The 19,120-nt window shown below is 41.9% G+C and overlaps 1 long non-coding RNA gene across 1 annotated transcript in view; it reads left to right on the top strand.

Annotated features, from left to right (window-relative positions):
* Positions 1 to 19,120, top strand: part of LOC126195376 (uncharacterized) — a 2,074,073-nt gene that overhangs the window by 1,426,754 nt on the left and 628,199 nt on the right. The window lies entirely within an intron of this gene.

Genomic DNA, 19,120 nt, shown 5'->3' with positions numbered 1-19,120 from the left:
AACCAACGGATTTTCCGGTTCCCGTCATATCACCGAAGTTAAGCGTTGTTCGGCTGGGCTAGCCCGTGGATGGCTGATCATCTGGTGTGCCGAGCGCTATTGGTCAGCGGGGTGCACTCAGCTCTTGTGAGGCAAACTGAGGAGCTACTTGATGGAGAAGTAGCGGCTCCGGTCTCGGAAACTGACATTCGGCCAGGACCACATGCCCCTCATATCCGCATCCGATGATGATGCCTAAGAGCTGAGGATGACACGGCGGCCGGTCAGTACCCTTGGGCCTTCATGGCCTGTTAAGGGTGGTGTTAAGTTCTTTTAGTTATCCCAATTATGGGACTATGGCATGTTACATTACCCCTCTTCTGTAGATTTGCCTATTTTTGTACACCCATATAAAGATTACTGTCTACGTTATTGAGATCTACTTTCCTTACCTTGTACGAGGTTTACTCCAGGATTACGTAGCACAACGAAATATTCCCTTTCACATTTTACGATTCCATTTGGTTAAAAAATGTCGCGTGAATTTACAATTGAAAACGTTCTAGCAGAACTGGAGATCTTTGAGGTGAGTCAAGACGATGATCTAAATTTTGTGATTGTTCGACCGAATGTAAATGAAATGACAGATGAAGAAGACATTGAAAAAAATGCATTGAACAATGACGACATTGACAGGATGTAGCAGGTACTTCAGAAGGTATGAACTTAATGTCATCCATTTATCTCTACAAATTAGGCGAAGAAAACCATTAGGACATGACTGGAAAACAAAAAAAAAAACATAGGTTTAAGTGGTATAAATGTGAACCTGGGTACACAGACACTAATTATCCAGGTAAGAGCAACAAAAATTATGTTGCAGAGTGTGTCGCAAATAAGACAGTGTGCTACTTGTTTTGAGAAATTTTTTCCTGAGGAATTAGTGAACACCATTATAAAACAATGCAAACTCTATAATTGCCAACGGAACAAAATAAATTGTCTTGTAGCCAACGAAGAGCTAAAATACTTTAATGGCATACTAGTTCTGAATGGGTCTTACAATCGTGCCCATGACAGTATGTTTTGGGAACAGGCGTTTAGCTGCTGGAAAAGGCCATATCACTTTATACGACAAGATCAAATAAGTGGTGGTAGCCATTATTCATCCGGATGATTGATATTTTTAAAGTAAACACATGGCGAGCACATAAAATCGCTAACCGAAATGAGAACTCTCACTTTTTGGTGCCCGAAGGGGAGTGGTGATGTACTTCTCAAAGAAAACACGATCAAGGTCGAAACACAGATGACCAAAAGGAAGCAAACTGACGGGTGGACAGGTGAGCAAAGATGTATGACTGGATCCAGAAACCACTTCATTGTGTCAAGTAAAACGCAGAAGAGACGTGCATACTGCGAGAGAAAAAAAGACGACAGAAATGTGTGATAGGTGCAATATTGATGTACATCCCAGGTGTTTCGTTTTACAGGGCTATTACAAATGATTGAAGCGATTTCATAAATTCACTGTAGCTCCATTCATTGACATATGGTCACGACACACTACAGATAAGTAGAATAACTCATAAAGTTTTGTTCGGCTGAAGCCGCACTTCAGGTTTCTGCCGCCAGAGCGCTAGGGAGCGCAGTGAAACAAAATGGCGACAGGAGCCGAGAAAGCGTATGTTGTGCTTGAAATGCACTCACATCAGTCACTCATAACGGTGCAACGACACTTCAGGACGAAGTTCAACAAAGATCCACCAACTGCTAACTCCATTCGGCGATGGTATGCGCAGTTTAAAGCTTCTGGATGCCTCTGTAAGGGGAAATCAACGGGTCGGCCTGCAGTGAGCGAAGAAATGGTTGAACGCGTTAAGGACACGTGTATCTGGACATACTGGAAAATTGGCTCATGCCACAACTGGAGACCGACAGCGCCGACTTCATATTTCAACAGGATGGTGCTCCACCGCACTTCCATCATGATGTTCGGCATTTCTTAAACAGGAGATTGGAAAACCGATGGATCGGTCGTGGTGGAGATCATGATCAGCAATTCATGTCATGGCCTCCACGCTCTCCCGACTTAACCACATGCGATTTCTTTCTGTGGGGTTATGTGAAAGATTCAGTGTTTAAACCTCCTCTACCAAGAAACGTGCCAGAACTGCGAGCTCGCATCAACGATGCTTTCGAACTCATTGATGGGGACATGCTGCGCCGAGTGTGGGAGGAACTTGATTATCGGCTTGATGCCTGCCGAATCACTAAAGGGGCACATATCGAACATTTGTGAATGCCTAAAAAAACTTTTTGAGTTTTTGTATGTGTGTGCAAAGCATTGTGAAAATATCTCAAATAATAAAGTTATTGTAGGGCTGTAAAATCGCTTCAATCATTTGTAATAACCCTGTATTTTATACTGAATAGACAGTAACATTACAAATAGTGTTTTTTTGTTCATGATGTTTCTTATAGTTTTCTGCTTTGACATTAATTCGTCTTATCCACGATTCTGCTGCAATGAGCTGTGTGCTGTGTATGTGCTGGCCCCTTGACGAAGATGGAGTCGTCAGCACCATTGTGGGGCTCCAAGACGTGACAGCTTCTACCGCACATAAGCTCCAAGTCGATCAGGACACCACGGCATCGTAACCCAAATTCGCTGCAGACTCTCTCACTGCCTTATCCCTATCTGTTTACCACGGCACTCATTTACGCCCTGCGTATTTCCTTGGTACCGAAAGGTGCCGGTCGCAAGTCGCAGAATTACAAACCACCGCAGTCCAGCCACGATAATGCCCTCCGACAGAGAATCCTACCAAAGGTAGCGCGTATTTTTCAGCCTCCAACCGCAGCATCAAACTCTCCTTTACTTATAAAAAGCATTCATTTCAGCACTGTGATCTGACGTCACGTATCTTTACACCCACCTCACGTTTCTCCACCAATATTCAAAGCTTCGTAACTGGATTCGACAATTAATAATTAATGTAGAGAGATCCGCTTCAATTGTACTAATATTTACGCAAACCACGGGATTTTAAAATCCCATCTTCAAGTGTAGAACATTATTGTATTTGCTAACAAATAATATGTGATCTGGCCAGTCAGTCCAAGATCTCCAATCACTGGATGTTGGCGGAAACTGTCCGCATGTTATGTGTTACCAAATACAATAATTGAGCTGCTCGGTGGAACAAAATGGTAAGCGTCAAAATCAGAGTTTCGAGATACAGCGCATCTAAAGTTTCAATTGATCTGCAAATCTGAATAATTTTTTTTTGAACAGTCCTTTTATTCTATAGCGATTCTAACATCTATCTTCTACTATACAGACATAAATGAAACTCAGAACTGACTAAAACAAATAAAATATTCAAAAATTATTACATTACCGTATACCATTAACAACACAGAGTGATAGAACATTACATAATAAATTTTACAGTAAGTTTTCGACACTTTACTGAAACTGCAAAATCATTCATCACTCTCATTACTAATGTCTTTTTCATCCAAAACTGTTGGCTTTAGTGACAGGAAAAATCCATGGTGGACAGGAGGTATGTAATTTAGGAGCGACAGGACGTCAACAACTTTCTTATTTTCAATAAGCCTTGGCCCATTGTATTTAAGTCGAAGCGTAGGAACTGGTGCTTGCCTTCCACGTTTCCTGAAGCTTATTTCACGCCAAATGTCATGACAAAATGTCTCGCTGATGAATAAAGATGATGGATATTCGGAGGTCACCTTCCACCTACATACTTTCCTTAGGTTGACATCTCGACCATCAACTGTCTTCTTTCTGAAGACAAACGCTTCTTTAGAGTGTCGTATTTGATAGAAATCCTCTCTTTTCATATTATATACAAGCAACGGATTCTTCTTAGCCGACTTGTTGAAAAAAATGTCAAAAAAATGTAGCCATTCTAAAATAACCTCAATATTAACGTACTTCCGGAACATAATGGTATGTACATGCACTTACCATTATGTTCGTGAAACGTACTAAAGACAGTATATTTACAAAATAACATACCCCTGAGTCATCTGAATCGTTAGGAATGTATTCTGGATCCCTCTCGAAGATATTAATACCATTGGAAATATATTCCTCGTCTTCTGCCATGTTCACTGTTGCCATAATCTCGGAGATGTTTTTACTTGCCGCCATTCTGTCTGTCACTTACCATTATGTCCCGGCGGGGTCAGGGATTTTCTCTGCCTCGTGATGGCTGGGTGTTGTGTGCTGTCCTTAGGTTAGTTAGGTTTAAGTAGTTCTAAGTTCTAGGGGACTTATGACCACAGCAGTTGAGTCACATAGTGCTCAGAGCCATTTTTGAACTTACCATTATGTTTCCGCAACAGACGGACATGGCTCTTACCATTAAGCTCCACCCTGACATCTGTTGAGTGAATTTAGAACTACTAGTGAGTTTACTGCATTGTGCATCCCACAAGCGGTATCATTAGCCATCTACCGCAAAATACGCGGCGATGGCGCTTACCATTGTGTTCCCCCGAGCAGCTACTTCATACACCTGAAGATGGGATCTAAATTTCCGAAACCGGTCTTGGTATGAGTAAATATTAATACAACTGGAGCAGCTCCCTCCAAATTAATTATCATGCTTCTCAGTCGAGGATACCCTACGTACCAAATCTTGTGAGTTTGAGTAGTTCAGAGGGGACCGCTACGAGGTTGGAGTTCGCTTAGTGTGTCCCTCGCTTTCTGCAAGCAGAAAATGCTAATCTTGTAATGAAGTCCGAAAACATGGGAATGCGCCTATGATTCCCGCTCACAGCGCCTTGCTGCCCTCCGGCTGGACCTTAGCCACAAGAAACGGCGTGTGAGGACAATGTCTGCCGTTCTCTGTGGGTTCCTAGTCGACCCCACTTCCAACAATCTTACACAACCGAGGCCACGATCCCGTCCAGCGGTCAGTTATGTGTTTAGCCTAAACGTTCCCTGTTGGTCTGCCTCAAATCCAATGTGCTGCACATTCGCACACACCCCGGCAACATTCATAGTCCATTAAAAACCGACACCGTGATAATAAAGAGAGGCATGCAAATTAGCCAGGGCACGCTACTGCCAATCACAGTCGTTTATAATATCAGTAACACTTTTATACCGATTTTTCCTGTTGTGAGAATCATAAATATATTTTAATTCTCGATGAATCTGGCATGCAAAATGGTTGCTGCACATTTCTGAAACATTAGCTAACAGTGGTAGGTTCCATGTGCTTCTAGAATCGCACAAAGTGTGACTGGAGCTCTCTAAAAGATTAGAACGTGGCAATACCGTCGATGCAGGAAATCTGCAGATATTAAATGCAGAAACCCGACATTAGAAACATGTAACCGAATGCTTTATAGCAATTATTCATTTTTTCGATAGACAGTGTCTTCCTTTGGAGAAGCTCTTTACTCACAACAGTGGCAATATCTCAAAGTTTTTCGAACTATTTGCAAAAATTAATTCAGTTCCAGGAGAACGTATAATTAGAACAAATCGTGATGGCAATAAGTCTCGTTATTACCTGGGGTAAGCATACAGAATAATATAATTCACACACTCCTTAAAAATTTAAAAATTAAATATTATCTTTATCGAAAGCTTGTAAGTATTATAGTATAATTTCGGACTATACATCAGACATCCTGGTGTTGAGCAAATGGCCATAAGGCGCATTTCGTTCTATTGATTCTCCTGATGATGACATTTCTCATGAACATTTGTTTGGCTTTGTACCTCTAAGAAGTACATTTGATTTGAGGCGTACAGGGATAGTCTTAAAATACACTCCTGGAAATTGAAATAAGAACACCGTGAATTCATTGTCCCAGGAAGGGGAAACTTTATTGACACATTCCTGGGGTCAGATACATCACATGATCACACTGACAGAACCACAGGCACATAGACACAGGCAACAGAGCATGCACAATGTCGGCACTAGTACAGTGTATATCCACCTTTCGCAGCAATGCAGGCTGCTATTCTCCCATGGAGACGATCGTAGAAATGCTGGATTTAGTCCTGTGGAACGGCTTGCCATGCCATTTCCACCTGGCGCCTCAGTTGGACCAGCGTTCGTGCTGGACGTGCAGACCGCGTGAGACGACGCTTCATCCAGTCCCAAACATGCTCAATGGGGGACAGATCCGGAGATCTTGCTGGCCAGGGTAGTTGACTTACACCTTCTAGAGCACGTTGGGTGGCACGGGATACATGCGGACGTGCATTGTCCTGTTGGAACAGCAAGTTCCCTTGCCGGTCTAGGAATGGTAGAACGATGGGTTCGATGACGGTTTGGATGTACCGTGCACTATTCAGTGTCCCCTCGACGATCACCAGTGGTGTACGGCCAGTGTAGGAGATCGCTCCCCACACCATGATGCCGGGTGTTGGCCCTGTGTGCCTCGGTCGTATGCAGTCCTGATTGTGGCGCTCACCTGCACGGCGGCAAACACGCATACGACCATCATTGGCACCAAGGCAGAAGCGACTCTCATCGCTGAAGACGACACGTCTCCATTCGTCCCTCCATTCACGCCTGTCGCGACACCACTGGAGGCGGGCTGCACGATGTTGGGGCGTGAGCGGAAGACGGCCTAACGGTGTGCGGGACCGTAGCCCAGCTTCATGGAGACGGTTGCGAATGGTCCTCGCCGATACCCCAGGAGCAACAGTGTCCCTAATTTGCTGGGAAGTGGCGGTGCGGTCCCCTACGGCACTGCGTAGGATCCTACGGTCTTGGCGTGCATCCGTGCGTCGCTGCGGTCCGGTCCCAGGTCGACGGGCACGTGCACCTTCCGCCGACCACTGGCGACAACATCGATGTACTGTGGAGACCAAACGCCCCACGTGTTGAGCAATTCGGCGGTACGTCCACCCGGCCTCCCGCATGCCCACTATACGCCCTCGCTCAAAGTCCGTCAACTGCACATACGGTTCACGTCCACGCTGTCGCGGCATGCTACCAGTGTTAAAGACTGCGATGGAGCTCAGTATGCCGCGGCAAACTGGCTGACACTGACGGCGGCGGTGCACAAATGCTGCGCAGCTAGCGCCATTCGACGGCCAACACCGCGGTTCCTGGTGTGTCCGCTGTGCCGTGCGTGTGATCATTGCTTGTACAGCCCTCTCGCAGTGTCCGGAGCAAGTATGGTGGGTCTGACACACCGGTGTCAATGTGTTCTTTTTTCCATTTCCAGGAGGGTAATTAAAGGAAATGAAAGTAGCTTCGGAGGACATGATGGGGCAGGGCTATGATAACAGTTCGAATATGAAGGCAGCAACATACGGATGCAAAACCGAGTTTTAGTCTTGAATCCTAGCGCATTCTGTGTTCCTTGCAGCAGTCATTCATTAATCCTAGTTGTGTCTGATGTTGCAAAGGCACCACAATACGCAATTTCGTTCTTTTGTTTGGTTAAAAAATTTATGACTTCTTTTCTGCGTCTACACAGCGCTAGACGGTCTTGAATCTGTATGTGTTTTGCCTAACGTTGAAGTCGTGCAGTATAGCAAGATGGAAAGTAGGATTGACGCAGACACCCCTCTTAAGTATACCATAGCAAAAGTTTATGATACACTGGCTGTAATAAGCGAAGACGAAAATACTGACATAATGGTTGCACAGGAGGCTGGCAGATGGGCAAACTGGATGTTACGTTCCTTTGTTGAACGCTAAGATGGTAAGATGCATTACACCTTATTAATGTCGTCATCAAAACCCTACGAAATATTACCACGGATTTATTGAAAGCTATTGATTTACTCGAAATGGCAACAGAGTATTTCACGAACTGCGAGAAGTACTTTACAGCCCAAGGTTACCTACTACGTGCTAAGGAACTGGCAACTCGACCTTAGGTGGTATAACCATGTTATGAAAGAGATGGAAGAAGAAACAGCTCCAGTATTAGGGAGAAGATGGGAAGATTTAAGATCCAGAAACGCAGTACAACACAGATTTTAACTTTAAACTGCTGAATGTTATAACATGTGCTCTCAGTGAGATATTTCAACATCATAAAAACCAGAGCGAGCTTTTTGAGGTTTTGTACGACATTAGTAAAATTAAAGACATGTCACTCGATGTTCCAAATGACAAGTGTTCCAAACTGTGCAAGAGCTTTAGTCATGTACAGGCTAAGTCTCGTAGACTTTAAAGATGAACTTAAAATTGGTCTAGACGTTGGTAACGTCTGGTAGCACACCAATTGGAAATTTGAAACTCATACAACAGTTTCGCTTTGCGTCCAACAAAGTGTAGCCTTACGAATTTTGATAACATAATCAGTGACGGTGGCAAGTGCAGACAGAGCTGCTAAAGCAAGAAAAGTATCTGCAATATGAAGTAATTTTAGTTTTCATTTAGTCAAGTAAGTCATGGTTAATCAGTTATTTACTTGATAAAGGTTTGTCGTAGAATAAACCTAGATTTGTCTTGTGTAACGACCAAATAAGTAGCGAAATGTCACTCTCCTGTGCAAAGTCATCGTTGGAAGTGCTACTTCAGATACTATAGTACGTATACATTTTCTTTTCCCCTGAGACCCCACAGTTCTGCTCGTAATCAGTTGAAATCATTCGTAACGTTTTGTCCCTTTTGAAACTTCTGCCAACGTATGCGATGTACACCTGTGCAGCGCTGCAGCGAACAGTCGTTCAGTCCGCAGTGAACAGCTGTGCGTTCTTTTCTTTGTCTCTGTGGTGAGCTACGAATGAATACCACATGTACGTGCGCAGTACCAGTATCACTAAACCACTGATAAGTAGCTCAGTAGCTACTGGTACCACGTACATACCAGTGTAATTTTTGTACTGTTGTATGCAAAAAGTATCCGAGATTCGGTTCACCGTGTTTTTTGACCGTGCAGTGTAGGACATTTAAAAAGTTCCTGGTGATCTCAGCCTCAAATCTGTGGGTTCGGTCACTGTCATTTTTATTTTGGCATTGTCGTATACACTTTCGTATTTATTAGGTTATATTCACACATTTTCTGACAATTCCTTCCGTTGAATTGTGTTACTAAGAGTGTGGAGCAATGTTTAGCTGTCTCGCTTTAGTACTTTAGCTGATCCTGTTGAATATGCAAATACAGGTGAGGCATATGTCTGGTGAAGTAGTTCTGACGACCAACCGATGCCCACATGCTGACCGTACCAGAAAGTAATTCAGCAGAATACTTTGGAAAAAAATTTAAGATAAGCAAAAAAAAATGATTCTTCAAATCGTTGACAGAGATGTTAATGGGTAATTGCATTCACAAGGGGACCACACATTGTTGTTGTTGTGGTCTTCAGTCCTGAGACTGGTTTGATGCAGCTCTCCATGCTACTCTATCCTGTACAAGCTTCTTCATCTCCCAGTACCTACTGCAACCTACATCCTTCTGAATCTGCTTAGTGTATTCAACTCTTGGTCTCCCTCTACGATTTTTACCCTCCGCGATGCCCTCCAATGCTACATTTGTGATCCCTTGATGCCTCAAAACATGTCCTACCAACCGATCCCTTCTTCTAGTCAAGTTGTGCCACAAACTTCTCTTCTCCCCAATCCTATTCAATACCTCCTCATTAGTTACGTGATCTACCCACCTTATCTTCAGCATTCTTCTGTAGCACCACATTTCGAAAGCTTCTATTCTCTTCTTGTCCAAACTGGTTATCGTCCATGTTTCACTTCCATACATGGCTACACTCCATACAAATACTTTCAGAAACGACTTCCTGACACTTAAATCTATACTCGATGTTAACAAATTTCTCTTCTTCAGAAACGATTTCCTTGCCATTGCCAGTCTACATTTTATATCCTCTCTACTTCGACCATCATCAGTTATTTTACTCCCTAAATAGCAAAACTCCTTTACAACTTTAAGTGTCTCATTTCCTAATATAATCCCCTCAGCATCACCCGATTTAATTTGACTACATTCCATTATCCTCGTTTTGCTTTTGTTGATGTTCATCTTATATCCTACTTTCAAGACACTGTCCATTCCGTTCAACTGCTCTTCCAAGTCCTTTGCTGTCTCTGACAGAATTACAATGTCATCGGCGACCCTCAAAGTTTTTACTTCTTCTTCATGAATTTTAATACCTACTCCGAATTTTTCTTTTGTTTCCTTTACTGCTTGCTCAATATACAGATTGAAAAACATCGGGGAGGGGCTACAACACTGTCTCACTCCTTTCCCAACCACTGCTTCCCTTTCATGCCCCTCGACTCTTATAACTACCATCTGGTTTCTGTACAAATTGTAAATAGCCTTTCGCTCCCTGTATTTTACCCCTGCCACCTTCAGAATATGAAAGAGTGTATTCCAGTTAACGTTGTCAAAAGCTTTCTCTAAGTCTACAAATGCTAGAAACGTAGGTTTGCCTTTTCTTAATCTTTCTTCTAAGATAAGTCGTAAGGTCAGTATTGCCTCACGTGTTCCAACATTTCTACGGAATCCAAACTGATCTTCCCCGAGGTCCACTTCTACCAGTTTTTCCATTCGTCTCTAAGGAATTCGCGTTAGTATTTTGCAGCTGTGACATATTAAACTGATATTTCGGTAATTTTCACATCTGTCAACATCTGCTTTCTTTGGGATTGGAATTATTATATTCTTCTTGAAGTCTGAGGGTATTTCGCCTGTCTCATACATCTTGCTCACCAGATGGTAGAGTTTTGTCATGACTGGCTCTCCCAAGGCCATCAGTAGTTCTAATGGAATGTTGTCTACTCCCGGGGCCTTGTTTCGACTCAGGTCTTTCAGTGCTCTGTCAAACTCTTCACGCAGTATCTTATCTCCGCCGGCCGTGGTGGTCTCGCGGTTCTAGGCGCGCAGTCCGGAACCGTGCGACTGCTACGGTCGCAGGTTCGAATCCTGCCTCGGGCATGGATGTGTGTGATGTCCTTAGGTTAGTTAGGTTTAAGTAGTTCTTAGTTCTAGGGGACTTATGACCACAGCAGTTGAGTCCCATAGTGCTCAGAGCCATTTTTTTATCTTATCTCCCATTTCATCTTCATCTACATCCTATTCCATTTCCATAATATTGTCCTCAAGTACATCGCCCTTGTATAGACCCTCTATATAGTCCTTCCACATTTCTGCTATCCCTTCTTTGCTTAGAACTGGGTTTCCATCTGAGCTCTTGATATTCATACAAGTGGTTCTCTTTTCTCCAAGGTCTCTTTAATTTTCTTGTAGGCAGTACCTATCTTACCCCAACTGAGATAAGCATCTACATCCTTACATTTATCCTCTAGCCATCCCTGCTTAGCCATTTTACACTTCCCGTCGATCTCATTTTTGAGACGTTTGTATTCCTTTTTGCCTGCTTCATTTACTGCATTTTTATATTTTCTCCTTTCATCAATTAAATTCAATATTTATTCTGTTACCCAAGGATTTCTATTAGCCCTCGTCTTTTTACCTACTTGATCCTCTGCTGCCTTCACTACTTCATCCCTCAGAGCTACCCATTCTTCTTCTACTGTATTTCTTTCCCCCATTCCTGTCAATTGTTCCCTCATGCTCTCCCTGAAACTCTCTACAACCTCTCGTTCTTTCAGTTTATCCAGGTCCCATATCCTTAAATTCCCACCTTTTTGCAGTTTCTTCAGTTTCAATCTGCAGATCATAACCAATAGATTGTGGTCAGAATCCACATCTGCCCCTGGAAATGTCTTACAATTTAAAACCTGGTTCCTAAATCTCTAGCCGGCCGGTGTGGCCGTGCGGTTAAAGGCGCTTCAGTCTGGAACCGCGTGACCGCTACGGTCGCAGGTTCGAATCCTGCCTCGGGCATGGATGTGTGTGATGTCCTTAGGTTAGTTAGGTTTAATTAGTTCTAAGTTCTAGGCGACTGATGACCTCAGAAGTTAAGTCGCATAGTGCTCAGAGCCAGCCTAAATCTCTGTCTTACCATTATATAATCTATCTGATACCTTTTAGTATCTCCAGGATTCTTCCAGGTATACAACTTTCTTTTATGATTCTTGAACCAAGTGTTAGCTATGATTAGGTTATGCTCTGTGCAAAATTCTACAAGGCGGCTTCCTCTTTCATTTCTTCCCCCCAATCCATATTCACCTACTTCTCTCCCTTTTCCTACTGACGAATACCAGTCACCCATGACTATTAAATTTTCGTCTCCCTCCACTACCTGAATAATTTCTTTTATCTCGTCATACATTTCATCAATTTCTTCATCATCTGCAGAGCTAGTTGGCATATAAACTTGTACTACTGTAGTAGGCATGGGCTTTGTGTCTATCTTGGCCACAATAATGCGTTCACTATGCTGTTTGTAGTAGCTAACCCGCACTCCTATTTTTTTATTCATTATTAAACCTACTCCTGCATTACCACTATTTGATTTTGTATTTATAACCCTGTAATCACCTGACCAAAAGTCTTGTTCCTCCTGCCACCGAACTTCACTAATTCCCACTATATCTAACTTTAACCCATCCATTTCCCTTTTTAAATTTTCTAACCTACCTGCCCGATTAAGGGATCTGACATTCCACGCTCCGATTCGTAGAATGCCAGTTTTCTTTCTCCTGATAACGACGTCCTCTTGAGTAGTCCCCGCCCGGAGATCCGAATGGGCGACTATTTTACCTCCGGAATATTTTACCCAAGAGGACGCCATCATCATTTCATCATACAGTAAAGCTACATGTCCTCGGGAAAAATTACGGCAGTAGTTTCCCCTTGCTTTTAGCCGTTCGCAGTACCAGCACAGCAAGGCAGTTTTGGTTAATGTTACAAGGACAGATTAGTCAATCATCCAGACTGTTGCCCCTGCAACTACTGAAAAGGCTGCTGCCCCTCTTCAGGAACCACATGTTTGTCTGGCCTCTCAACAGATACCTCTCCGTTGTGGTTGTACCTCCGGTACGGCCACCTGTAGCGCTGAGGCACGCAAGCCTCCCCACCCACGGCAAGGTCCATGGTTCATGGGGGGGGGGGGGGATTAATTTGATAATTTTCCTAATTTTGTTTTATGGTACGGCTGTAAAAAAAAATAAGTTCCATTCCCTACTTCAACTTTTCCCATTACTTTTAAAGTGTCTTGCGTGTTTCCTCAGGGTTCAAGCTATCTCCATACCAAATTTCATCGAAATAGGTTGAGCGGTTTAGTGGGGAAAACATAGCAGGTTTACTTTCGCATTTTTAATACTAGTATGGAAGAATGGATTATCGAGTTGTGGATTGTATAAGCGTTATCTTAAATTGTACTATGTAGAACATATCAAGCAATAAAAGAATGTTCACAAATATGATAAAGTCAAAGGTCAAACAGTAAATAGCTTTTACAAAGAGCAAATACACAGAAGAGCCAAAGAAATTGGTACACCTGTCCAATATCGTGTAGCGCCCCCGCGAGCACGCAGAAGTGCCTGAACATGGCATGGTATGGACTCGACTAATGTCTGAAGTAGTGCTGAAGGGAACTGACACCATGAATCCTGCTGGGCTGTCCATAAATCCGTAAGAGTACGACGTTGCAAGGTATCCCAGATACGCTCAATAATGTTCATGTCTGGGAAGTTTGATGACTAGCGGAAGTGTTCAAACTCAGAAGAGTGTTCCTGGAACCACTCTGTAGCAATTCTGGACGTGTTGCCATTATTCTGCTGGAATTGCTCCTGTGCATCGGAATGCACAATGGACGTGATCAGACAGGACGCTTACGTATGTTTCATTTGTCAGTGTTGTATCTACAGGTATCAGGGGTCCCATATCACTCCAACTGCTCCCGCCCCACACTATTACAGAGCCTCCACCAATTTGACCAGTTCCCTGCTGACAGGTAAGGTCATTGGAATTCTTGTGGTTGTCTCCATGCCCGTACACATCCATCCGCTCGATACAATTTGGAAGGAGACTCGTCCGACCAGGCTTCAACAATCCATTGTTAGTGCTGAGGGCCCCAGGCGAGGCGTAAAGCTTTGTGTCGTGCAGTCATCAAGACTGATGATGGTTCGCGCGCTGACACTTGTTGATGGCCCAGCATTGAAATCTGCAGCAATTAGCGGAAGCTTTGCACATCTGTCACGTTTAACGATTCTCTTCAGTCGTCGTTTGTGCCGCTCTTGCAGGATCTTTTCCTTTCGCAGCGATGTCGGAGATTTTGTAAGTAGGCTGTTTAGGTTTTTTTATTGGTAACGCCACCTCAGTATGAAAATCACCGGCTGTGCCGTGTGCAGTCTGTGGCTGCTTTGCATTGTTGTAATACTCAACCATTGTAGTGTTAGGCAGCTGGCTGTGAACAGCGCGTAACGTTGCGCAGTTGGAGGTGAGCCGCCAGCAGTGGTGGATGTGGGGAGAGAGGTGGCGGAGTTTTGTAATTTGTTATGAACTGCTATATATGATATTAAGGTAAATACATTGTTTGTTCTCTATTAATATCTTTCATTTGCTAACTATCCCTATCAGTAGTTAGTGCCTTCAGTAGTTTGAATCTTTTATTTAGCTGGGAGTAGTGGCGCTCGCTGTATTGCAGTAGCTTGAGCAGCGAAGATTTTTGGTGAGGTAAGTGATTTGTGAGACGTATAGTTTAATGTTAGTCAGGGCCATTCTCTTGTAGAGAATTTTGAAAGTCAGATTGCGTTGCGCTAAAAAAAATATTGTGTGTCAGGTTAAGCACAGTCGTGTAAAATTTTTCTAAAGGGGACGTTTCATATGTCGACCCTTAGCCTAGGATACCTCACTGGAATCTTCTGATTTTCTTTCTTGTAGTTTGTGCAATTAGTGTAGATTTTGTTTATTGCTGGCGCGTAATTGTAGAGAGAATCTCCTTTGTAGTTGCAGTCTTTCATTGTTGTACAGTAAAACAGTTGTGGCATGCATGTAGATTTGCACCAAGTATTTCGCAGCTGCAATTAACTAGATATTATTTTCAGTGTTATGTTAATGTGTTCTCTTATTTTTGCTCTTGAAATTGTGTTTTTCTGTGTTGTCGTGTGAAATACTGTGACAATAATGGCGTGTGAAAAACGTAACACTAGGCTCCAAAGTAAATTGAGAAATGACAGCGAAGACGAAAGCAGTATGTTAGCGCCGCAGAGTAATGAATTAACTAATGTTAAAAGTAGTAACTTGGTAACTGTGCATAGGGAAATGGAGCGGGCGGCAAACAATGGTGTAGACAGCGAAACAATTAGAGAACAGGGAAGCATTATCGATCGGTCGGTCGGCAACAGCTCGCCTCAGGAATCCGAAATGACAGGACACGATCTCGCAAATACTGTAGATTCAGGATTTGGGTCCTCACCGTTTTCTCAAATAAGTAAAGACACATTTTCTGCTTGTCAAAATGTGAATGTTTCCGGTGCAAATTCACTGCCGAAAACCACTAAGGAACATGTTTCAGACACCAATGCATTGTTATTACAATTAATACAACAAATGGGACAAACACAGGAAAAGCTTGAAAAATTAGACACAATTGAACAAAATCAGAGTCAAACACAGCAACAGTTAGACGCAATGGAACAAAAGCTTCAAAAGTTAGACTCAGTGGAAAATAAGCTTGAACAAACACGTGAAGATTTAACTACCAGGTTACATAATATTGAATCGAAATGTCAAAAAGTCTGTAATGATGTAAAAACACAAATTTGTGAGCATTTTCAACCTATTTTTTCGCGGCATGAAAATGCATTACAGAATCACGAAGCAGCCATAAAAGAACTGCAAACCATTGTTCATGAAAATCATGAGACCTTGTCGGCTAAATTTGACTCAGTTGCATCTACCAATTCGGTTACGCAACTTTCAAAAACTCAGGAAAACTTGAAGGACACAGTAGATTCGATTTCAACACAAATGGACACTCTGAAACTTGGTTCAGAAAAACACACTGAGGAAATGTGTTCACTGTCGGAGAAAGTAGCCGAACTTTCGGATCAGGTCACTAACTTATCTACAAAGGTAGATGATGATCTGAAGGACACAAGACCTGTAGCCTTCACTGACACAGAAGAGTATGAACAAATTAGAAAATTCAAACAAAATCAAAATCAAATTAATACGCAACACCAAAGAGAAATCCGCGAAGTACAAGATCAGCTGACACAAGTAATACAAGAATTACATATTTCAGAGGACACTCGCGCTCCAGTACGGGAGGAGGGACATAGAAATACGGAACAACCACAAAATAATAACACAGGACACTTCGGAAGTTATGAAAGAAATTGGCAATGTGCACCGAATTTTAAGATGGAACCGCCGACACGACCTAACAATGACCGTTATGCTACTCGCCGACACAATGATTTTTACTATAAGCTGTTAAAAAAAAAAAAAAAAAAAAAAAAAAAAAAAAAAAAAAAAAAAAAAGGGGCAGAATAACTTCAGACGCAACAGTTCGGCGCGCAGTTACGATTCAGGGAGAAATTCTCCACCACTTAACCGACAAGAAAGAAACCACAGAAACTACCGACATGACGACAGACGATGTGATCGTAACGACAGACCTGAATTTCATCAGAACTGGCGGGATTATAACAGAGCTGGGCCCTCTCGGCAAGGCGAATTTCTAGAGGTTCGGTCTCCGAATCCCATTAACGACGCGCGCCAACAGACAATGACCTGCACCGCAGGGAGCCGCGTGCGCCGGCTGGCTCCGAGAAAAATATCATAGACGCTAACCTTGAGAAAAATTCCAGTATTCTTTACCGACGTATACCACTTGATAATTGCATTCAAGTTCAAACTCTGAGTACTAGGAAGAGCAAAGGTTTACACCACATTTTACACGTATAACTGTTTATTGAGAGATAATGTGCTTTTTTGTAGCTTGAGATTTTAATGCAACATTTTGGTTTACTTGAAAATACATTATGGATTCAAGGTGCTTTCTGAGAGATACCAGGTGACACAGTGGTTAGTTTATGTGACAGCTACACGACTATATCACGACGCTACTAATGTGTGACACAATTCACCTTGTTGCTTTTGCGGTGTTTCTGTTTTATATTTGCACAGTTTTCTGAATTCTTTTGGAAAGAAAAACATGTTTTATTAGTAACTTTTGTGGTATAGCTACAATGAGACAGCCTTTTTCGTGGCACAACAATACGTTACAGTACAGTACTTTCTTCATCACAACAATAAGCGTAATAACTACGATATCTATACGCAAAGCATTTCACTTTTGTTTATCATGAGGTAAGTACATTGACTTCTGCAGAACTTAGCTTTCGGAGGACGATAACTACGACACTTCCACAGAATTATCTTACAGCAAGACGCACATTTAGCGCTACAGGACACGCATTTGAGTGATTAATTTTGTACTTAAAACATTTATTTTTAAAGATTTTGAAATTGCAAAGAAAGTTTTCCGAGATATATTTCATTCCATTGCTGTAATCTGTAACACCTGAGGGTATAATTACATTTATCCTCAGGGGATCCTCAGGGGGGTACACGCCTACTTTGTGTACCATGTGTTTGGCACGCACAAGGAGCCCTAGCTAATATGGTATTTGCTTATACAACTTTACACATCGGTACCATATTTCTCTAACACAGAATTACACAGCTATCTGATTATTTGACAGAGAAACAAACATTCTTTTTACTACATCAGTGACAGATGTTTACGCAGTTACACAGTTGGATAACTTCACACTTATGAAACTGTATTTTGTCTGTACTTTGTAAACTGTTCATATTTTTTCAGAACCATTGTGATACTATGAGAGCTTTGAATGATGTATTTGGTATGAGATCATGATTTTTAAGGTACGTTTGAGGTAGATGACACTATTGAAATGAGCAGAGAATATTTTTTTAGGGTTTTGAAATTATTCCAGGAAGCTACGACGATTTTGAGATTTGGCTGAGGTTTTATGATGTTATGATGACGATGTGTATTACGCTGTTGCGGTATGTTTATGATAAAGAAGCTGATGCTATATGAGGAATTTGATTATGCTATGTATCTTATGATGAAGTATTGAAGAAGCGTCGACGAATTTGTATATGTGTAATAAGGTAAGGAGTAATGAATAGTGATTTAGGGCCTCTGACTTGTGAAGAAGTATGTTGGAAACCAAGAATCGTACTTTAAGAGTTATGAAATTTGTGTAAATGCGTGACTGTATCACAATGCTGACGAATATTTTTTTTGGACACTTATATTTATAGGATTTTGTTTCTACAGATTTGTAACCCAAATTCTTGACCTGTGAAATATTTTTATATGAGACTGTCACTGTAGCGGAAACTGGTGTCGTAAATATTTCGGTAAGAAAGTTCAGTGACCACCTGCACGTAATGCGTCGCGGGCACCCACCAGGGCGACAGCCGCCCAAAAAAAAAGCCATTAGCCTTCCAGCGGCACAGGTAGAAAAAAAAAAGGGGAGGCCATTATCCTCGCTTGACGTTCCTTTGTAGAAAGCATCGCAACATTTCACGGCTATTGTCGTGCTAGTTGAGAGAAATGCCATATGGCGACAGAAATGCCTAATGAAATGACGAGAAATATTTTTACATCTGCACACCTGATTATGACAAGCGTCTTTCTACGAGAGTTGTGAGAATTTCTACTAACTTATGAAATGTCACATGACTATTGAATGATATTTTTATGCTTTGGTTTGCGTAATTGCTTATTTCATTTGATATCTAGTTTCCAGCTGTGTTGCAGCATGGGTTTTATAAAAAAAAATTCATTTGCTAATGTGAACACTTTCTGTCAACAGATCTATTAAATAATTATTTTATGACCCACATTCTTCGAAAAAGGAGCTCTTGGAATGGAAAGAACAATAAGAAGGGACTAATAACAGGAACTGCATACATAATTTTCTTTTCTAGTACTTAGTAATCTTTTGTAGAATTAGTTTTTGTGGTGCACCACTTTAATTACTTAGACATTAAGATGTGATTATACATTTCCCTTATCTGCATTGTTATCTTTAGTGTACTATTTTTCTGCTTGAGCTATGTCATGTTTAGGTATAAGTTGCTGCTGTTTGCCAGGCATAGTGTTATTGAATTTGACTTTGTATTATTCTGTTAAGCCAGTTTTACTAATGATTTCTTGTTATTATTTGTTGCACATTGCCTTAGATTAGTTGTAATATTACAATTG

This window comes from Schistocerca nitens, chromosome 7 (assembly GCF_023898315.1).
Source record: "Schistocerca nitens isolate TAMUIC-IGC-003100 chromosome 7, iqSchNite1.1, whole genome shotgun sequence".
In the NCBI taxonomy this organism is placed as follows: Eukaryota; Metazoa; Arthropoda; class Insecta; order Orthoptera; family Acrididae; genus Schistocerca; species Schistocerca nitens.
Note: the sequence above shows the minus strand (reverse complement) of the source record. Positions and strands in the feature narration are given on the sequence as shown.